Source organism: Chiloscyllium punctatum, chromosome 3 (genome assembly GCF_047496795.1).
Source record: "Chiloscyllium punctatum isolate Juve2018m chromosome 3, sChiPun1.3, whole genome shotgun sequence".
Classification (NCBI taxonomy): Eukaryota; Metazoa; Chordata; class Chondrichthyes; order Orectolobiformes; family Hemiscylliidae; genus Chiloscyllium; species Chiloscyllium punctatum.
This window is the reverse complement of record NC_092741.1, coordinates 17,703,168-17,726,791: the sequence shown is the minus strand read 5'-3', so window position 1 is coordinate 17,726,791 and position 23,624 is coordinate 17,703,168. Positions and strand designations below refer to the sequence as shown.

General features: G+C 41.5%; 1 protein-coding gene across 7 annotated transcripts in view; it reads right to left on the bottom strand.

Annotated features, from left to right (window-relative positions):
• The window catches only part of disp1 (dispatched homolog 1 (Drosophila)), a 360,881-nt gene that overhangs the window by 300,516 nt on the left and 36,741 nt on the right, over nucleotides 1-23,624 (bottom strand). For 4 of the 7 annotated variants that reach the window (XM_072550729.1, XM_072550730.1, XM_072550725.1 and 1 more), the window contains exon 2: nucleotides 11,776-11,885. The exons of the other annotated variants lie outside the window; for them this stretch is intronic. The gene's annotated coding sequence lies outside the window, so the exon portion shown is untranslated. The remainder of the gene's footprint in view (nucleotides 1-11,775; nucleotides 11,886-23,624) is intronic. 7 annotated transcript variants of the gene reach the window in all.

The following is a 23,624-nucleotide window of genomic DNA, read 5'->3' as shown; positions in this document are numbered from 1 at the left end:
CTAAGCAAGGTAATATAAAGACAAAAACTAAGTCATATCATATCATAAAGGTGAGTGACAGGCTGCAAGATTGGGAAATCTTTAAAGATCAACAAAGGTTAACTAAAAAATTCATAAAAACATTAAAGGTAAATTATGAAATAAAACTAGCATAAAACATAAAAACAGATAGCAAAAGTTTCTATTTGTATATGAACGGGACAAGAGTAGCTAAAGTCCCTTGAAGGATGAGTCCGAGGAGTTAATAGTGGGAAACAAAAATGGTGGAGTCACTAAATCAATATTTTGCCTCAGTTTTCACAGTGAAGGACACTAGTATATTCCAAGTAATGCAGAAATTATATAAAAGGAGGGAAACTTAGAACAATCACCCCAAGGAAAAAAGTACCATGCAAACGACTGGGATTAAAGATAGGGTCTGATGACCTACATCCTAGAAATTGGAGAGGGTGCAGAGAAGATTTACCAGGATGTTGCCTGGAATGGAGAGTAGGTCATACGAGGATAGGTTGAGAGTTCTTGGCCTTTTCTCATTGGAACGGCGAAGGATGAGGGGTGACTTGATAGAGGTTTATAAGATGATCAGAGGAATAGATAGAGTAGACAGTCAGAAACTTTTCCCCCGGGTACAACAGAGTGTTACAAGGGGACATAAATTTAAGGTGAAGGGTGGAAGGTATAGGGGAATGTCAGGGGTGGGTTCTTTACCCAGAGAGTGGTGGGGGCATGGAATGCGCTGCCCGTGGGAGTGGTAGAGTCAGAATCATTGGCGACCTTTAAGCGGCATTTGGATCGGTACATGGATGGGTGCTTAATCTAGGATAGAAGTTCGGCACAACATCGTGGGCCGAAGGGCCTGTTCTGTGCTGTATTGTTCTATGTTCTATGTTCTATATGGCAGCAGATATAATGCAGCCATTGGTTATAATATCCCAAAATTCCCTGGATGCAAGAAACATTCCAGTGGATTGGAAAAATGTTAATATTTCACCCTTATTCAAAAAGAGAGGCAGAAAGTAGAAAAGTACAAACCATTTAGTTTAATGTACTTGGTTGGGCAATTGTTGGGCAATTATTAAGAAATTACAAAGGGACATTTGAAAAGTCAAAATACAATCCATCAGTATCATCATGGTTTTATAAAGGATAAATCATGTTTGACTAATTTATAAAGTTCTCTGAAGATATAAAAAGCAAAGTGGATAATGGGGCTCGTGTAGTTGGAGTATATCTGGATTTCCTGAAGGTATTTGACAAGGTACCGAATAAAAGGATAATATACAAAGTCAGGTCAAACGGGTTTCGGAGTAGTCTATTCACTTGTGTAGAGGCTTGGCGAATCAACAGAAAGTGGGGAGTTGGCATAAATGTGTCTTTCTCTGGTTGGCAACATGCAACTAGTAGGGTTGTCACAGAGTTCAGTCCTCAGTACCTATTTACAATCAATATGAATGACTTGGATGCAAGGAAAGAACATACAGTAGTTAAATTTATAGTTAACACTAAAATAGGTGAGAAAGTAAACTGCAATGAAGAAATCTCCAAAAAGATATGCATAAATTAGGTGAATGTGCCAAAATTTGGCAGATGAAGCTTAAGGTAGATGATGTGAGGTTATCCATTTGAGTTGGAGGAAAGGAAAGGCAACATATATCTAAATGGAGAAAAATTTCAGTGAGCTTCAGTGCAGAGGGATCTGGGTATGCATCTGCACGAGTCGCAAAAAACTAGCATGCAGGTATGACTCCTCCAGCGACCCTCTGAAAGAAAATATTTCTCCCCATCTTTATAATAAAAAGTAGATCCCTTATTCTTAAAACTATGCCCCATAGTTTTAGTCTGCTCACAAGAGGAAACATCTGCCAGATATCCATCCTATCTAGATCCCCTCAAAAGAGATCACCTCTCAATTTTCTAAACTCTAATGGGTACAGACCAAACCTGTCCAACCTTACTTCGAAAGGGACAGTCAAAATACTTTCATCATTTCATCCAAGAAGGAGTTGAGTGAATCTGTGGTGAATGATTCAAAATTTTGATTTATACTTTTTTCAGGTAAGGAGATCAAAGTTGGAAATAGCACTCCAGATGTGGTCTCAAAGCTTATACAGCTGCATTCCCTTGCAATAAATGGCAACATGCCATTTGCCTTATGATCATTTCTGTGCCTGTTATCATAGTGTATGGCCTGGGAGTTATGCGTGAGATGATTTTAACTAAGGGCTAATTGGACAAACACTTGACTGTATATAGAGGATACTGGAATCCTATGTGGTTGGAGTTTGTGATGCATGGACTAGAAATAAAACTCTGACTAGGAAAATAAATGACTGGACTTTGTCAACAAGCATTTTAACCTTTGGTATTTACTGCATACTAAATTTATATGACTCATGTCACCCAGGTCCCTCCACACCCACTAATTCCAAAAGAACATTTTCTCCAGACATTCATGGTAAAATGAATGGATTCTCCGATAGAGATACTGAACTGGATGCCTTAAAGTTCTATATGCAAATGAGTTGCATTCTCAAGCAATTTTCAAATAGAGCAATGTCAGAAAGTTCTTTACAATTGAGGAGGACAAAGAACAAACGCCAAACAGTAGAAAGGGGAAAGTGAGGACTGCAGATGCTGGAAATCAGAGTCTAGATTAGAGTGGCTCTGGAAACCACAGCAGGTCAGGCAGCATCCGAGGAGTAGGAAAATCAACGTTTCAGGCAAAAGCTCTCCATCAGGATTCCTGGAGCTGCCTGACCTGCTGTGCTTTTCCAGCGGCACTCCAGTCAAGTAGAAAGGGAAAATAGAGAGGACACAAGGTCCAAAAGTACAATTGAAGTGAACTGTTAAAGGCCTAGAATGGAGAATCAGTTAAGTACATGGATGAAAGACAATTCAGAGGACAGAACGATCATAGCTCAGAAGACGAGCATTAGCCCATACCAGAAGTCAAAAAGAGCACCAATGAGCATATAAAAGCAGCATCGAGGATTGTTGGGATGAAAATCGTTCAGGGTTTCAAAGCTGTGCACAAAAAAAAAGTACCAAACAGAAGGAGAGAAAATAACTAGTCAATCTATTTTGGTTGACTGATTAAAGGATAAATGTTGTGTAGGATATCAAAGGAACTCCTCCATCAATACCTCTGAGTAGGGCAGATGGGATCCCGGTTTAACGCCTTAGCCAAAAAGATGGCTGTGGTGTATTAGCCTGAAGTATCACCATATAAATGGATTTTTCAAAAGGCAAGTACTGTATATTGCAACAAATTATAATTATATAAACAAAAAAAACTGTTATCAGAAATCAAAATTAAAAACAGGAAATATTGGCAATATTCAACAGATCTAGTAGCATGCGTGGAGAGAGAAACAGATTTAACATTTCGAAGCAAATATGACTTCTTAAGAACTGAAGAGAGGCAGAAATGTGATGGATTTTTTGCTGTTGAAATGCAGAGGTGGAAAGTAGAGCAAAAAGAAATGCCTGGGATAGGTTCGAGGATGGGTGAAATTAAATAACAAAGATGTCATGGGGTGATAGCCGGCTAAAGTAAGTGGTATTTTTGCAGTATGGAAACAAAATTCTGGTCTTTAGTGTCTATTAATGGCAGAATAATGACCAGCTTTCTCTCAAAAATATAATTCAGATTGACTCGAGGGGAAAATAAAAACGAATGGAAAGGGGAGGTGGGACGTCAGAGGTCATAGAGTCATAGAGATGTATAGCACGGAAACAGCCCCTTCGGTCCAACCTGCCCATGCTGACCAGATATCCCAACCTAATCTAGTCCCACCTGCCAGCACCCAGCCCATATTTTCAGCTCTGATAATAAAACCAGCAACACATTTTCAGCTCTGATCTCCAGCATCTGCAGTCCTCACTTTCTCCCATATCCCTCCAAATCCTTCCTATTCATATACCCATCCAAATGCCTCTTAAATGTTGCAATTGTACCAGCCTCCACCACATCCTCTAGCAGCTCATTCCATACATGTACCACCTTCTGCATGAAAAACTTGCCCCTTGGGTCTCTTTTATATCTTTCCCCTCTCACCCTAAACCTATGCCCTCTAGTTCTGGACTCCCCGATCCCAAAGAAAAGACTTTGGCTATTTACACTATCCATGCCCCTCATAATTTTGTAAACCTCTAAGGTCACACCTCAGCCTCCGACGCTCCAGGGAAAATAGCCCCAGCCTGTTCAGCCTCTTCCTATAGCTCAAATCCCCCAACCCTGGCAACATCCTTGTAAATCTTTTCTGAACCCTTTCAAGTTTCACAACATCTTTCCAGAACTCCATCTGCCACTTCTCAGCCCTTTGGCCCATCTGGTCCAGATCCTGTTGTAATCTGAGGTAACCCTCTTCACTGTCCACTACACCTCCAATTTTGGTGTCATCTGCAAACTTACTATCTGTACCTCTTATGCTCGCATCCAAATCATTTATGTAAATGACAAAAAGTCATGGGCTGAAGTTCTGTGAGTTTAGAACTCTGTGAAGTGCCCAATCAGAAGGCAAGTTACTTTTCCTCAAGCTGGAATTCAGCCTCACTGGGACAGTCTGGCAAAGCAAGGCCACAATGTGAATGTGACAGGAAGAGGTCAGTCAAAATGGCATGGGTCATGCTTGCAAACTAAGCAAAGGTTTTGACAAAGCAGTCATCCAGTCTGTATTTGGTCTCTCAAATGTGGATGACTGCATTGTGAGCAGTGAATGCAACAGATTAAATTGGAAGGAGTATTGGAGTATTGGTGCAGACTCGATGGACTAAGTGTACGGATTCTACAATTCCTTCTCCAAACTCCATTTGGATGGTCATGTCTATTGCTATAACTACTGGAAATCCTTTCACAGTCAAATGAACATAGAACAAACAGTTCATACAATCTCTGTTATGCATCAATACCTTCCTGAAAGCAACCTACATCACCACTCTCTGAAACGGTTTTGTCATTAGTAATATTAACCAAGTAACAATAATGTTAAGTGAGACAAAAGAGTTAGGTCAGGAACAGGAGACAGAAGGTGGTGTTAGAAGGCTGATTTTGTGACTTCTGCACCACAGGAATCAGTACAGGGTCCCTTATCACGTGACATTTATAAATGATGTAGATTAGAATGTAGTAAGTTTATAATGATGTAAAAATTGGTTGGTGGTTGACAGTGGTTAGGTGTTAGGCCACAGGAGGATATAAATACATTGGTCATATGGGCAGGTCAGTGGCTGATGGAGTTTAACCCTGATAAATGTGAGGTGATGCACTTTCGAAGAAGAATCAAGACAAGGGCATACTCAATGGATGGCAGGACACCAGCAAGTTCACAGGAACAGAGGGTTCTTAGGATGCTTGTCCACAGATTCCTAAAGGTTACACGAGAGGTTAATAGGGAGTTAAGGAAGCACACAGGATGCTTGCCTTTACAGTCATGGATTGTGGTACAGATTACAAGAGCAGGGAGATTATGTTGAAGTTGTACAGAAATTTGGTTAGGCCACAGCTGGAGTATGGTGTGTAATTTTGGTCACACTATACGAAGGATGTGATTGCACTGAGGGGAATGGATAGGACATTCAACAGGATGATGCCAGGAATGGAGTCTTTCAGTGATGAAGAGAGGCTAAATAAGATGAAGTTGTTTTCTTTACAGTGGAGAAAGTTGAGAGTGGGCCTGATAGAGGTGCATAAGATTACGAAGGGCAGTGAACAGGATAAATACAATTAGCTGTTCCCCTTAGTCAAAGACTCAAGTATAACAAATAATTTTAAAATGAAAGGCAGGTGGGTTAAAGCGGATTTGAGGAAAGCTTTGCAACCAAAGGGATGTGGGGCTCTTGAAAGGACAGCCTGGAAGGGTGGCTGAGGCAGGAAACCTCACAATCTTTAAAAATACTTGGATGCGCACTTCAAGTGTCATAATCATTCAAAGCTATGGTCCTAATGCAGAAAAGTGTAAGTACTACTGTATTTTTAGGCAGTACAAATTCAATGGGCCAAGTTGTCTCTTCTGTACTGTGTGGGGCTATGCTACTATATATGATTCTGAGGAATAATGTGAATCTATTTCTTTTCAGGGTTAGAAAATTGTCAGAGCTTCCACTACAGACTGATTCTCCGTAATATTACAGTGGAAAAAAAGACAGCAAACATCAGCATTCCTGCTCAGCAGGAATTCTGTTGCTTCCTGTTATTTGCCTGCCGCAGATTCCATATTCCTCTCACATGTGTACCCTCTGTGCTGGAGGCATGCCACAAGACTGAGACATTCCAGTTGATAAAAGTCGTGCTAATGGATGAAACAAAATCCAATGTTCAACATGCATTAACAAATCCAGTAAATCAGGATTATAAGAGAATTAAGTAATTAAACAAACATTTCTCTCATTCTTTTTATGCTCAGTACTTGCAATTGTAAATGAGAAACTGGTTGAATGCAAGCTTTTAGCACAACAATATGTTCTTACAACAGTCTACATTTAACATTTTTAACACAGTAAATAAGCTACATTATTTGCAAGAGTGAAAAAAGGAGAAATTGTCAACAGGGTCTTTGATGACAGAAGAGGCAGGGACACAGCGGTGCTGACCAAAAGCTCAGTTGATGGTCAGATTTGTACAGGTTTTATAAAGTAATGCAACCGAAACACAGGTGAAAACTACTCAGAATGGGAGTAGGGATTAAAACTAGCGGCATTTGCAGCAAGAAGACTCGACAAATCAGTGCATGCATAGTGGATAATTTTTAAGTCAATTTGGTGGTGATACTGGTGTAGGGAAGGAGCTAGGAGCCACTGGATGTCAGTGAACACACAAATATGCATGAATTAGCAACTGGAAGACTTTTTAAATTCATTTGTGGAATGTGGGTGTCTCTGACTGGCCAGCATTTATTGCCCATCCCTAGTTGCCCTTGAGAAGCTAGTAGTGAGCTGCCTTCCTGAACCGCTGTAGTCTACCTGCTGTGGAATAATCCACAATGCCATTAGGGAGGGAATTCCAGGATTTGACCAAGCCACAGTGAAGGAATGGGAATATATTTCCAAGTCGGGATGTTGAGTGACCTGGGGGGCGGGGGTGGTGGTGGGGTGGGGTGGAGAGGAGGGTGGTGACTTGAAGCTGGTGGCGTTCCCATGTATCTGCTGCCCTTGTCCTTCTAGTTGGAGGTGGTCATGGATTTGGAAGGTGCTATCTGAGGATCTCTGGTGAATTTCTGCTGTGCAATGCATCTTGTAGCTAGTACACACTGCTACTACTGAGCATCAGTGGAGGGAGTGGAATCTTGTGGACATAGTACAAATCAAGTGACTGCTTTATCCTGGAAGGTATCAACCTTCTTGAGTGTTGTTGAGGCTGCACTCATCCAGGCAAATGGGGAGTATTCCATCACACTCCTGACTTTTTTTTTAAAGATTACTTAGTGTGGAAACAGGACCTTCGGCCCAACAAGTCCACATCGACCCGCCAAAGTGCAACCCACCCAGACCTATTCCCCTACATTTACCCCTTCACCTTACACTATGGGCAATTTAGCATGGTCAATTCACCTGACCTGCACATTTTTGGACTGTGGGAAACCGGAGCACCCGGAGGAAACCCCACAAGACACAGGGAGAATGTGCAAACTCCACACAGTCAGTCGCCTAAGGCGGGAATTGAACCCTGGTCTCTGGCACTGTGAGGCAGCAGTGCTAACCACTGTGCCACTGTGTCGCCCACTCCTTGTACCTTGTGGGTGATGAACAGGCTTTGGGGAGTCAGGAAGTGAGTTACTTGCCGACAACAACTAATGCCTTTTACAGTTACAGTGACATTTCCCTACTTTTATAGTCTAATCCTTTAGCAATTAATGCCAAAATTTAACTTGCTTTTCCCATTATCTGCTGTCCCTGCATTCTAGTTTTCTACGATTCATGCACGAGGACACCCACATCCCTCTGTACCAAAGAACTCCAAAAAGTTTTTCTCCATTTAGATAATATGTTACCTTTCCACTTTTACAACCAAAATGGATAACCTCACACTTCTCCAGGTCAAAAACATTTGCCAAACTTTGGCCCATTCACCTAACTTATCCATATTCATTTGTAAAGTTCCTTTTTCTTCATTGCAGCTCACTCTCCCACCTGTTTTAGTGTCATCTGCAAATTTGTCTACTGTACATTCTATCCTTGCATCCAAGTCATTCGTATAGATTATAAATATTTGAATCCAGCCGACCAAACTCTGCCAGACCCCATTAGATACATGTCGCCAACCAGTAAAAGATCCATTAACCCCAACTTTCTGCTTGCTGGTTAGTCAATCCTCTATCCAAGCTAATAAACTACCTCTAACCCATATGATCTCACCTTGCGTATAAATCTTCTGTTTGGCACCTTATCAAATGTCATCTGGAAGTCCAGATATACTACATTTACAGGATCTCCATTATCCACTTTGCTTCTTGTGACCTTCAAAGAACTCTAGCAAATTAATTAAATACAAACAAGAAGGCAAATGGAATGTTAGCCTTTGTTTCAAAGGCAACCGAGTAGAAAAATAGGGAAATCTTGCTAAAACTATCAATTGGCACTAGTCAAAGTTCATCTGGAATACTGTGCAGAGTTTGGCTTCCTTATTTAATATAGATACTGAGCTGCCACCATGAATTTTTCATAATCAGAGTTTTATTGCTACTTTTGATTTTCACGAACAGTTATATTAAACTGGTATCTCATTTGGAACAATACCTTATTTTTTTGAAGTGGGAAATACATAGCAGTTTTAATAAAAATGTTATAGAAAATATCTTTTCTTCATTCATAAGATGTGGGCATTGCTGGATGGGTCAGCATTTTAAAGCTTAAATGGTTTGAAAGGGACGTTTTAGGATTGGAGCTTCTAAGTTACTGCGCCTCATGTACTTATATTAACAATACACTACATTGTGTTATGAAGCAAGACAGATCTCTTGAGCACCTCCAGTCCACAGTCTCATTCCACGTTGATGATCACTGATAATGAGTCACAGTCTGGGAGAAGACAAAGCATAGGTAGGTAAAAGGTGTTGTGCATCTTCCCTTCCAAGGGCAATGCACAGTTTACAGAGGGACCTTGATTATCCGAATACTAATTATCAGCAAATCAGATTATCTGAAGGAGATCTCGAGGTCCTGATGGAAACATTACATCAAAGAAGTGTTTCCAACAGTGATCACATCTTTTGTTTACAATGATTAAACAGGCACCGTCTCCAAATGACTGACTTCCCGCCCTCTCTCTCTCTCCCCACACTTTCCCCAGAGCTCTACAGAGGGGTGCACCCTAAACCTCCCTCCTCTTCCCCCTTCCCCAGATAATCTGACCAACATTGTCCTGTACATGGCAGAAGTGGAACCTGTCAAAAAGTTGCAGATAATTGTGTGTGCGCGCTCGCATGCGTGTGTGTGCGCTATTTGGAGTCTTACCCCACAAAGGCAGCACTTATTGTTGGTGTCCAGCAGCCGGACAGAGGGCAGGGCAGTTTGGACAGGGATTGGGGGGGGGGGTGGAGACGGCAGGGGGTGGTTTTGGACGCTCGGGTGTGGTGTTGGATGGGGTTGGGGGACAGGGGAGGTGTTGGACAGGTTTGGGGGGGGCGGCGGGGAAGTGGTGGAAGGTTTTGGGGTGGGGAGGCGGGGAGCAGAATTCAAAAACTCTGAGCCCCAGAGGAAAGGATTTAATCGATTAACCAAATAATCAATTATCCGAACTAAATAGTGTCCACCCATCTCGTTCGGATAATCGAGGTTCCCCTGTATTCCACAACAATGAATGATCTGCATTTACACAGCACACTTCACAATCTCAGGACATTCCAAATCACTCGACAGTCAATGAAAACCTTCTACCTTTTTTAACAGAAAGAAAGGGCAGCCATTGTTTTAACAGAAAAAATAAATCACAGGCCCTATCTCACAGATATAATCACCTAAGGAAAGACTTCTGCAAAATTTGATCCAATCAGTGAAAGGTAAATCAAGTGATACTCCAGGCCTTACATCTCATACTGTCGATCCTTGATCAATCTATACCTTCCTTCATCTGATGCCAATAAAGCAGGAATCAGCATGTTCTTAGGAATGTCTTGGAAATAAACAGCAAGCAAAGTTGCATCCGTAGAGTCAAATAAGTGAAATGTAAACTCCATTTCTCTTTTCCAAATGCTGCCCAATTAAATATTTTCAGATGTATTCTGCATTTAAGAATTCCAGTAATTGACTTTTGCGTTTAATCTGTTTTACTCAGCACCTAAACTGCATTTGTCTTCAATTCCACTCCTGAATGGATCTTCATCAAGATGTGCCTTTGAAGGCAGGATTTCAAAACAGATGGTCTCAGCTAAGATCAACATGAAATTACAGTAAATAACAAACAGAGGCCCTCAATACAACTGAATTCCAGAGGTGAAGTGAGAATGACTGCCATCACAGCTATATTTAACACAGTGTGACATCAAGGAGCCATAGCAAAACTAAAGTCTATAGGAAGCAGGTGCAAAATTCTCCACTGGCCAGAGTTATACCCAGCACAAAGGACGATGATTGTGGAGGTCAGTCTGCTCAGCTCCAAGGACATTTCAGTTGCTTCATCAATTACCTTCCTTTCATCATTAGGTCAGATATGGGGATGTTTGTTGATGATTATGTGAGGTGTCATGGATGTTGCACAATGAAGCAGACCATGCCCAAATGCAGTAAGACCTGGACAATATTCAGACTTCAGCTGATTAGTGGCAGGTAACTCTTATATCATAGAAGTGCCAGATAATGACCAATGCCAAAAAGAAAAGAATTGAACCATTGCCCCTCTACTTTCAATAGCATTATTATCACTGAATATCTTACTATGAATATGCAGGAGGCAAGGGTGGAGGTTATTATTGACAATCATCTGAATTAGACTGGCCATTGAGATCCAGTGGCTAGGAATTCTGCAGCAAGGAAATCACCTCCTCTTCCCCCCAAAGCCTATCCACCAGCAGTCTGAGGTGAGATGGCATCCACTTGCCTGCTTGAGTGGAGCTTCAATAACACAATCACACAATCCTGACCTGGAACTCAACATGGTTCCTTCAGTGTCATTGGGTTAATATCCCAGAACTCCCTTCGTAACAGCAGCTACCCCGACATCACAAGGACTACAGCAACTCAAAAAGACACTGGGTCACAACTTTCCCCAGGCAATTTAGGATGGACAATAAATGCTAGCTAAACCAGCAATGATCATATCCCATAAACAAATGAAAAGTAACCATTTTCTGGCCTACATATCTTTAGGGCACAAGGAGGTACTGTGTTGATAATACCTTGACATTGACTGAATATTTTAGGTGAATGCTAAATAAATTCACATTCAAAATCATTTTCTACCACCTAGCCACAGAATGGATTTGCTGTAAACAGCAAAAGGAACAGTGCCAATATGAAATGCATTTCCACCATGGGCTGAATGGTTTCCTCTGAGCTGTAAGACACTATGATTCACGAGTAATGGTGCAGATGCTATGAGCATGCCAAGTCTAATGTTGATCATTCCCCACTTGCTCCCACTCTTAGGTTTATTCCATTCAAGAGCAAAATAAAACTTTGTCCACCAGGGGAAACATATTGGAGGTAAGTCAGCGATGAGATCAGAATTGTTCAGTCATGTGCTCAGCTGCTTATGTTTCCTTGAAATTCATTATTGCAAATGTTAAGGATGTCCATCATGCAATATTACATAATTCTCAGTCAAAATCCCCAAAGACTTACAGTTGTTTGAAAAGAAGGGTTCAGTTTGGTTCAAGCACAAAGTGATCCACGGAGCAAAAATTCTTGAACTGTTCGAGTTGCATCACAGAAACTAGCACAGCTTTGGCAATCTGAAAGGACAGAAGAAATTATTGATAACGTCTGCATAATATATGAGAAGAATATGGACCCATGAAAGCTGGAAAGTGGTAAAAGGTCAGTGGAAAAAAAAAGTGACAAAACAGAAATGATTTGCTAATGTACAGAATCTTCTTCAGAGCAATGAGGTAATATGTCAGAGAAAACAATAAGAAACAAACACAAGCAGTGGTGAAGCATGAAACTCGAACAAGCCAGACAAAACACAGCAGGACAAGTAGGATTAGGGCTGTTCAGTCCCGGAATGGCAGGACTATCTTACGCTGAAAAATTGGAACGACTGGGCTTGTATACTCTTGAGTTTTGAAGGCTGAGAGGGGATCTGATCGAGACATATAAGGTTACTAAAGGATTGGACACTCTGGAGCAGGAAGCATGTTTCTGCTGATGGGCGAGTCCCGAACCAGAGGACACAGTTTAAAAATAAGGGGTAGGCCACTTAGAACAGAATTGAGGAGAAACGTCTTCACCCAGAGAGTGGTGGGTGTATGGAATGCTCTGCCCCAGAAAGCTGTGGAGGCCAAGTCTCTGGATACTTTCAAGAAAGGGTTGGATAGAGCTCTTAAGGATAGTGGAGTCAAGGGTTATGGGGATAAGGCAGGAACAGGATACTGATTGAGGATGATCAGCCATGATCATAATGAATGGTGGTGCTGGCTTGAAGGGCAGAATGGCCTACTCCTCCACCTACTGTCTATCGTGTATTGTCTATCCTTCCAGACTTCTAAAATTTAAAAATAGATCTCTCTCTTTCTTGAATATATTCAGTCACTTAGCCTCTATAGTCTTGTGGTAGAGAATTCCATAGGTTCACTACCTTTTAATGAAGAATGTTTTCCTCATCTCATTCCTAAATGGTACATCCCATATCCTGAGGCCATATTCCCTGGTTCTAGACTTCCCAACCAGTGAAAACATCCTCCCTGTATCTAGTCTGTCCAGGCCTGCTGGAATTATATCCCATCTCATCCTTCCCACTCCTAACCCTATCACAGGTGAATAGAGGCCCAGTCAAATCAGTCAGTTCCCATAGTACAGTGTTGCCATCCCCTGTATCAGCCAAATGAATATCTGCTATATTCCTACTAAAGCAAGTGAATCCTCTCTTAGGTAGGGAGATCAAAACAGTACACTATACTTCAAATGGGGTCTAACCAAGGCTTGGGATAACAAGGCACAAAATACTAAGCCACAAGAAGGTGAATGCAACTCATTTCTTCAACAATTCCTGGATCAAGGTCTTGGTCAAAATCTCAGAATTATTGGATTGAGCCTTTCGGATTGAGTTAGCACATTCAAAAAGGAAAATAAGGTGCACCAAATAGACAAGTAAAAATGAAAGCTTAATATTGGAAGGATTAGCATGGGAGGTTGAGGGGAGACCTTACTGAGGTTTTTAAAATCATAAGTAAGGACATAGGTAAGGTGAATGACAAGGATTGTTTCCCTATGATGGGGGAGTTCAAAATGATATGGCATATTTTTAAGGCGAGAAGGAGAAAGGTTTAAAAAGGACTTTAGGGTTTTTTTTAAAACAGAGAGTGGTTCATGTATAGAGTGAACTACCAGAGGAAGTGGTGGGCACAGGTACAGTTACAATGATTAAAAGACATTTGGATAAGTTCGTGAGTAGGGAGGGAAATGGGCTAAGCAAAGGCAGGTGGGACGAGTTTAGTTTGGGAACATGGTCGACATGGACTGGTTAGACCGAAGCGACTGTTTCCATGCTATATGATTCCATGACTCTAATAATGGCAGCAACACCTAGTGGAGAAATGGTAAGCATGATGTCACATTCACATGGCAGGGGACCGCAAACAAAGAGGAAGCCCACCATCCAGCTGCATTGTTACAATCTAAGCTATCACATGCTCTGGCTCCTTCAAGAATACAGAGGACCAATGCTTCAATCATGCCTTCAGTTGCAGGTTGCAGTTTTCAGGCTGGTTGTTGAACAAGTTGCTTCCTAAAGGTTCAGGAGTTCGTTGCAACCATCTGGTATGGTTACAAACCCCCTAGACATAATTTGTACTGAGCTATGTCATCTCAGCCTTGCAGGAGTGAAGGGGTGGGAGAACAATCCTGCTAGTGCAAATGTGAATCTGAGTCATGAGGATGGGCATGAGAGAATAGGATTGCTCTCAGCTCTTGTATTTATAGAGATTTATAACATGCATCAAATAATCAGCCTATAAATGACAAACAAAAAAAAAATTGTGTTGTAAATCAACATCAACAACATACTCTCTTTCCCAGAAGGATTTTTAATCTCTACTTGTTACTGTATTAGGAACTGGTGGGAAAATTCACATGCACCCTTCAGTGGGTGCCATGTATTAGTAAAAGAAGCCAGAACTCTCAGAACGACATTTTCTCTTAAGAATGTTCAGGATGTTTTTGAAGTGCATTGGAGACAGACGACAATTCAATAGTATTTTCCAGCCAGTGTCAGCACATAATAGCAGGCCAATTACAATCATTGTTAACTGAATGAAGCTCATCCTGCACTGCACAACCACAGAACTTAGCCACAGTTTATCATATTTTGATTATTTTCCCAACAGAAACTGCTTGGGAAAACAAGATAATTATACATTTGTTTTAAAATGCACTGCATTCATACAAATGTTTAAAATACTGAAAGGTGTTAATTTCTTGAATTTATAGGCTTCAAAATCTTCTCAATAGCTTAATCCCCTCACTAGGACTGTAACTAAGTAAACTATTTATGAAGACATAAAACCTTGGAAATGTTCAGCAGAACATGCAGCATCTGTGGAGAGTGTGTCACAGTTAATGGTTTCAGTCTGTGGCCTTTCATCAGAAAATCCTCCAATTGTTTCATCACTGACCTCCCGTCACCCACAAGGTCAGTAATGGGGATGTATTCAGATAACTGCACATTGTTCAATATCATTTTCTACCCCTTAGATCATCTCTTATAAGAGATTATTAGGGGTCTCAAGGGTTACAGAGAAAACACAGTATAGTGGACATGTCATATAAGCAACAATCCTATTGAATGGCAGAGCAGGCTTGATGGGCTGAATGGCTCCTGCTCTTATTTCTTTTGTCATATGGCCTAAGAATGAGTCAGACCATCATCACATCTCGACAGCCAATGACATGACAATCACTAACTCCTCCCACATCAACAGCATTCATCAGAAATGTAAGTCAAAACAGCCATTTTAATATCGTGGTGACAAGAGCAGGCCAGAGGCTGTAATGCAAAAACATGCCTGTGGCAAGTAACTTAATTCCTGACTCCTCAAAGCAAACAAGGTATAACTCAAGAGTGTGACTGACAACTGTCCACTTGTCTGGAATTGCTATAACAACAAAACTCCAGATGCTCAGCACAAGTGATAACAAAGCAGCCCACTTGATCAACACCCTGTTTGCCCACCTAAACATTCAATCCCCATGACATCTGGGCTCAGTGGCAATAGTGTGCACCATATACAAGATACACTGCAGCCACACACCAAGGTTCTTTCAACAACACCTTCAAGCGTACCATGAGTACACCACCAACTGCAAATTCCCCCTTCCAGCATCTCGGCTTGGAAGTAAAATCACTTTTTCTTCATTTTCACTGGGTCAAAATCCTGCAATTCCCTTCCTAACATCACAATGGGCACGCCAGCAAAGTATGGACTGTAGCTATTCAAGAAATCAGCTTGCCACAGTCTGCTCAAGGACAACTCGAGGTGGACAATAAATAGTGGTCTGGCCAGTGACACACTCACTTCAAGATCAAATTACTTTTTTTTTTAAAATTGAAATGTTAGAAGTGCAATTGATTTTAAGTAGCTGAACAGAGAAAGGTACGAAAAGAACAAAAAGGGTCTGTGTTAGGATGAAAGATAGAAGAGATTAAATGACCAACAAGTTAGTTGTAGAACGCCAAATGGAGCAGTGGATTGGGCAAGAAAGAAATGCAACAATGTGTCTAGAACATCTCTAAATGGTTGATGTCTCTTTTGGGAGATTTAACACCTCGCAAATATTGGACAATCTTGGATCCATGACTTCCTTTGACAATTGGGTGGCACAGTGGTTAGCACTGCTTCCTCACAGCGCCAGAGACCTGGGTTCAATTCCCGCCTCAGGAGACTGACTGTGTGGAGTGTGCACATCCTCCCCGTGTCTGCGTGGGTTTCCTCTGGGTGCCCCCGTTTCCTCCCACAGTCCAAAAATGTGCAGGTTAGGTGAATTGGTGATGCTAAATTGCCCCGTAGTGGAAGGTGTAGGGGAATGGGTCTGGGTGGGTCGTGCTTCGGCGGATCGGTGTGGACTTTTTGGGCCGAAGGGCCTGTTTCCACACTGTAAGTAATCTAATCTAAAAACAGAGGAAAATAAAACACAAATGTAAGTAATCAGGTCACAGGCAAGTAAGTTTTATTTCAAATCTAACCAGTCAAATTAGGTTTTGGATGTGCCAAACTACATTTCATTCTCAATACAGTGCTTAGAGGGAGACCGAAAGTTAAAAAAAAAACCCACAGGGAACAGGGTACAGTTTAATTCATAGGGATGTCACAGGAAATCTGCAACATTATTGATTGGCGAGAAACTGTGTAAAACTAATAAAAGTGTAATTTTATAAAGAAGAAAATGCTACTTGGATTTCAGGAAGGAACAAAGGAAAGAGAAGTAAAATTAAATCTGATCAAAGTAAAATAAACAGTAAAACATTGAGGATGTAAAAAAGGTTAAAGTAAATGAAGTTAGGTTGCTGGTAATTTTTATGGTAATATTATATTTATTTTAAGGGCATTTTCAAAGTTATGGGACGGTAAGTCAGCAGAGACAAGTGAAGTGTATATCCTACAGTCCTGATTTCCTGTTAAATCAGGGACATACTCTGTGTCCCAGACAAACACATCTGAATATGTGTCTTTGCTTACACAAGCTTGATCGAAGTTTCAGAACGCTAGGGTAGGGGGTTCAACCAGAAGTTATGGAACACAACAGTACCAGAGATATGGAGAGGGATGAGGTCCTGAAGGTAGATTTCAGGAAGTTAGGAATGAAATTTAAAAAACAGGACCTCAAGCACGGTAATCTTAGGATTACTCCCAGTGCCATGTGCTGGTGAGTTTAAGAACAGACGGACTAATCACTTAAAAACATAGCTGGAAAACAGTGTAGAAGGAAGCCCATTAGACTTCAGAGGCACTAGAACCTGGGGCAGATGGAATCTGTGCAAGCTGTTCAGCCTACACCTTAATAGGACTGGAGCTGATATGATCTCAGGGATATTTATTAATGTATTTGTGGTAGGTTTAAAGGAGCCTTTCACTCATCCCTAAAAGGTTCTCACAAGATTATTAATTAGCCATTTTCATTGCATGATATTAGGTTCAATGGAGAGTGCAGAATCAGCACCAGATATACCTAAAAATGAGGGGATAACCTGGTGAAACTATAATACAGGACTAATTACATGCCATATATCATAAGCATAGAGTGATGGACAGAGCAATCCTATAACCAACAGGTCGGAAATAAACTCTGCAATCCTGCCACATCTGCTCAGGAATGGTGGTGGAAAATTCCACAAATCAGTGAGGACGTGGCTCAATACAAATCACTTTCCTCAAAGATGGAAAAGGCCAGGATATCAGTTCAAAAGATAAGGCTGAAGCATTTGCAATAATCTTCAGCCAGAAATGCAAAGTAAATTATCCACCTCAGCGTCCCCTAATGGGTCTCCAGCATCACAGACGCCAGTCTTCCAGTCAATTCAATACACTCCATACAGTAAAGCACTGGTATGCAAAGGCTCGAGGCGGTGACAAAATTCGGGCAATTGGACTTGAAACCTTGTGCTCCAGAACTCACCACTCTGCAAGTCAAGGTCTCCCTGGCATCGACTTAACAATGTGGAAAATTGCCCAGTACACAAAAAGAAGGACAATCCAACCTGGCCAATTACTGCCTCTTCATTCTACTCTCAATCATCAGTAAAGTGATGGAAGGTGTGATTAACAATGCTACCAAGCAGCACCTGTTCAATAATAACCTGCTCAGTGACGCTCGGTTTGGGTTCTGCCATGGTCACTCAGCTACTGATCTTATTACAGCTTTGTTTCAAAAATGGACAAAACAGCTGAATTCTAGAGATGAGGTGAGAGTGACAGACTTTGACATCCAGGTCACATTTGATCATGTGTGGCTTCAAGGAGCCCTGGCAAACCTGAAATTAATGGGGATCAGGGGGAATGCTCCATGCTGGTTGGAATCATACCTATCATATAGAATGATGGTTGTGGTTGTTGGAAGTCAGTGGGTGGCACAGTGGCACAGTGGTTATCACTGCTGCCTCACAGCGCCAGAGACCTGGGTTTAATTCCCACCTCAGGGGATTGACTGTGTGGAGTTTGCACATTCTCCCTGTGTCTGCGTGGGTTTCCTACGGATGCTCCGGTTTCCTCCCACAGTCTAAAAATGTGCAGGTTAGGTGAACTGGCCATGCTAAATTGCCCATAGTGTTAGGTGAAAGGGTAAATGTAGGGGAATGGGTCTAGATGGGTTGCGCTTCGGCAGGTCGGTGTGGACTTGTTGGGCCGAAGGGCCTGTTTCCACAGTATAAGTAATCTAACCTAATCCTCAGCTCCAGGACATCTCTGCAAGAGTTCCCCAACCATTTTCAGCTGGTTCATCAAGGTCAGAAGTGGGGATGTTCACTGATGATTGCACAATGTTCAGCACCATTCCCAACTCCTCAGAGACTGAAGCAGTCCATATTCAAATGCAACCAGAGTTGGGCAATAATTGTTGACTCAGCCATAGACACCCACATCTCACAAGTGAATACAAAAAAAGTCGGATCTTCAACTGCCGATCTAGAAAACCATCCCTAACACACTCCAGAAATTTGTTCTCTATAGCTTAGTGCCCAATTCGTTTATATGCAGACTGAAGACACCCAAGCTTAAGATTACTTCTGCCATGCTACACAACTTCTCTTATTTCCAGATTCTACATGTTCCTGATGACCACTACTAATCATTTTGGAATTCTCTCTGCCTGAGGGCTGTAGTAGCTCAGTTTTTAAGTACATTTAAAGAATGATAGATTTCTGTTTAGCAGTTGCGTAAAGGGTTATCAGATAGTTTGGATAGAAAGCATTGAGGTATCCAATCAGTCATGATTGTAGTATATGGTGGAGTAGGTTTGTTGAGCTGAATGGTCTATTCCGACATTCCCATAAAAGTACTGCATTGATTAGCTTGTTTTATTATATGGAAGTCATTTACACTAATTGAATGACGTGAATCAATTTTAACTGTTGCACAGTGTATTCACTTCATTTTGAAAGCATTTTATCTACTGGTATCAAGCCTCACGATGCTGTACAAGCAACCTGTATAGTCAGGTCACCAATTACTTTGAGTAGAAGATGCAATTACAGTCACTCTGTCCCTGGTGGGTAATTGGGATAGCATCATTCAGTCAAAGTGGAATTAGAGAGAGTACAGACCCAACATGTTTTCTTTGGGGTGAAATGTAGGAGTAACAAGCCCAGAGAAGGGGGTTAAAATGTATACTTCACATTTATTTTCACTTTGGAAGAAGAGTATATGAGTGCAGATAGTGTCCATCTTACGACACAGTGGTAACACTCCCTATACTGGGAGGCCTGGGTCAAGTCCCACCAGCTCCAGAGGTGTGTAATAATATTTGCCAACAGGTTGATTAGGAAAAGTAGGTTAAATATTTTTTTTCAAATGTACTTACATGTGCAGAATGGGGGCTCTATTATGGTGCGGTGATAATGTCCCTTCCACTGTGTCAGAAGGCTGGGCTCAAGCCCCATATGCTCTTGGCTGACAGATATAAACAGGAATGTCAGAAATCCTGTTCACTCGGAGAGCTGGCTCTGAAGGAGCTGGATCAGTGTCAAGGACTATCCATATTTAAATAAAGGGTGACTTGGTGACAGGATTTCAGTAACAATGAGAGAAAAGCAAGCTCGTGAAGAAATTCACAATGATCATCTTTGAGTTGGGGCAAGCATTTCAAGCGCCATGCTGCAATTTGGGTAGCTTGAGCTGTTCAATCCTGCCAACAACTGGGCCTCAGAATGTGGAAAGAATGTAGTACTTTTACCAGGCAAGTAACATTGGGGCAGATGTAAAGCAACAAAAAATTGTCCTCACAACTTGTGCACCCACACCTTTGTCAGTTGTTAGGAGACTAACTTCTTGAGGCACCAGATACTAAAACTGTTCAAGAGTAGACTGATTTATTAAGGAACATTATGACCCCACCTACTCTAATTCTAAGGCACTATTTGTTTTACTTAACAGTTCGAGAACCAAGGGAATCCATATTGAGATTTTTGACTAGGTTAAGATGACTGGCAGAGGCACAAGACTTTGGTTTAACCTTTAATGAGATGCTGATGGACCATTTGGCATCTGGAATTAATAACATAAGCATGCAAAAGCGCCTACTAGCTGAAGCCAGCTGGATATCAAACAGGCACTACAACTGGCTTTATAATTGAAAAATGTGGCCAGTGGAGCATATGAGTTACAGGGTATTCCAACAGAAGTGGACACACTCCACAGGTGGACTGAGCCTGGGGGACATCACGTGAGTGAAGGCAATTGCATAGCCTCATCAGGCCACATACTGGACAGAGGGGGACACTTGGTCAGCCCTCAGCAAAATCCCAAAACAAAGCCAAGCCTTGGCCAAACAGTTAAAGTTTTCTTCAGGCTCCGGGCCAGCAAGCCATTGTAATTGCTGCTGCTGCTGTGCAAACTCGAGACAGCAAAAAAGCTCCACTCGACCTAAATTGAGTAATAGAACTCGTAGGCTAGTATCCAGGACAGTGCACACCCTGGAATGTCCACCTACATTTTGTTTGGAACAGTTAAATTGCCTAGCAAAATCTAAATCAGAACCAGTCAAAATAAACATCTGGTTATTTCAATGATAGCAGAACAAGTCTTTAACAAAATTCACTTAGGATTCCAACCCTTATGTTTGTGCAAGACCTTGGCTAGACTGAGAACCTATACTGAGGAACCGTTGCAGATTAAGGGTACAATTTCGGTTCCAGTCTTTTATGAGAAGCAATTGGTTCAGTTACCACTGAATGTAGTAAAAGGCTCAGGTCTAAGCTCGATGGGGCAAAGTTGATTGAGAAAAATTCATCCTGAGTTGCTCAACATTTCTCGATTAGAAAATGGCTGCGTGAGTGAAGTCCCAATTAAATTTGCCGGGAAGGTTTTCAGGAAAGTCAAGGGACTATCAAAGGAGCTAAGGCCAGTTTGAATGCAGGAAGCAATTCCATGATTCTGCAAGGTCCACCCAGTGCCAACTGTCTTACGGGCAAAACTAGAGGCAGAAATCAGAAGGCTAGAAAGTGAAGGAATCATCAAACTAGTTGTGGAATGGGCAGCACCAGTCGTACTAATTATGAACCCCTTTGGGATGATTCACCTTTGTGGAGATTTTAAACAAACTGTAAACTGCATTTCACAGCTAGATATATACCTAACCCCTGGAGTAGAGGATGTATACGCTAAGCTGGCATTGGGGGCTGTCATTCACGAAGCTGGACATGAGCCATGTGAACTTGCAATCGCTGTTAGATGAGGATTTATTTTGATTTATTATAGTCACATGTACCTAAGTACAGAGAAAAGTTCTGTTTCCCATGTGGTACAGGAAGATTATAACATACAAGGACATAGCGATCATACAGAGCGAGGCTTACAGGCTTACGGCTGCACAGGAGGTGCACAAAAGCACGATCAACATTAGCTTTGAAACTGGAGAGGTCCATTCAGCAGTCTAATAACAGCAGGGAAGAAGTTGTTCTCAGTCCCTGATGGGGGCTGTTTATCTGGTCCAATCAGGGAGCTCTGGTTGATGCTCAAAAACAGGAGTGTCAGAGATTCTGTTCACTTTAAGAGCTGGCTCTAAGCTGGATCAGTGTCAAGGACTTTCCACTCAGTAACTGTAAATAACGGATGACTTGGTAATGGCCTCTGTGGAGTTATTTTGATAGGAAATAGCTGCTCCTCTTAGTTGAAGGGAGCATAATTTTAAGACAGTAGGAGGGATTTAAGGAAAAACAATTCACCCATAGTGTGGTGGGAATCTGAGGGCACTACCTGGGAGAGTAGTTGAGATAGGAAGCCTCAAGCTTTAAAATGTACTTGATTGAGTATTTGAATTGTCATAACATTCAAAGCTATGGGCCAAGTGCTGGAAAGTGGGATTAGTAAAGACTAAGAATAGAATTTCTTTGTCAGTGCAGACTTGATGGGCCAAAGGACCTCTTCTGTACAAATAAATAAATAGCGACGTCACTTGATAATTCTGTGATCCAATTATTGGCAGTATCTTTCAATTCTTTAGATTACTTTGCTATTTTATTACTGGATTGAAGTTTACATCCAACCAGCTAACCCATGTTGCTGGAGCATGAGCCTGGTCCTCTGGATTACTGACCCAATGACAGCAGCACTATGCTTGTGTCTCCCATTATGTTTCAGGTCTCTTATGGAAGCAACAGCCCTGAAAATATGGACAACAGCACAGAATTTGTAACACGGATGTGTTGCTGCATGTACGGACACATTTATTTTTATCCTATTTTCTTTGAAGCAGAGTTCAAACACTGCTGCAGTTCAAGGAGGCCCACAACTAAGTTCCCAGGGCAACCAGGAATGGCAATAAAGTGCAGCCTTGCTAAAGATCTCAAAACCAAAAGGGACAAAATGGATCATGAACTGTTCTGATGAATTATCCTGGACAGTATATAATCATTTAATTAGTGTTTTTTTTATGTTGGGAAGGGGAACTTTAAGTTTGGTGTTTGAGACAGGTACTCATTCTCACCAAGATATAAATTTACTTCAGTCATTAAATCATTTTAGTGGCCTTCCTCCATCTGGATGAGTGTGTCTTACTTGTTCAATACAAAATGTAAGAATAATAACCATAATATTTCATCAAAACTTTAAACCTGGGTAATGCATTAAGATTAACAAGTACATTTACATTAACTTACATCAGTAAAAATTCTGTGTGTGATATCTCTGTAACTCAGTAAGAGTGATCAGTGGAATGGACATCAGTTTGTGTCAGCTGAGAATGCTAGAATTGGCTTCCATTACTACTGCTACACTTCCTTTCCAAAGTATGAGACATTTCCTTGCTCGGTGTGTTGGATTTTGGCGAATCAGTTGTTAATTGTTTCCACCATGGAACTAGGAAAAGTCAGATGCTAGGCCAGGGATCTTTTGGATATTATTCATGGGTGAAATTGGCAAGTGCTTAAGTGTTATTGGAGCTGAAATTGCAAATGGCAGCAGCATTTGAGCCAAGCCTGTACATACACTCATCTATCACTTAATTCTTTAGCAGGGGTGGCTGAGTAATGACAGTGAGGCTTTTACTCATGGATTTTACTCTCTCTCTCTTCACCCAAGTCTTTCAAGTTGGCAGCAGAGTGGGAGGTCTGAGCCTAGAGCTTATCCACTCATTGTTTTTTTTCTATTTTTTCTTCTTTTTACTTTTTCACTTTTTCTTTTCCCCTTTTTTTTATTTATTTTGTCTTTGTTTACTTTTAAGTCTGGACATTGGTGGGTGAGGGAGGCTGCCTCTGGGTGCAGTGGCAGTAATGCCAGGACTAGCTGCACATGGCTCCACCCCAGCCCGGGGCCTCCTGACATCCC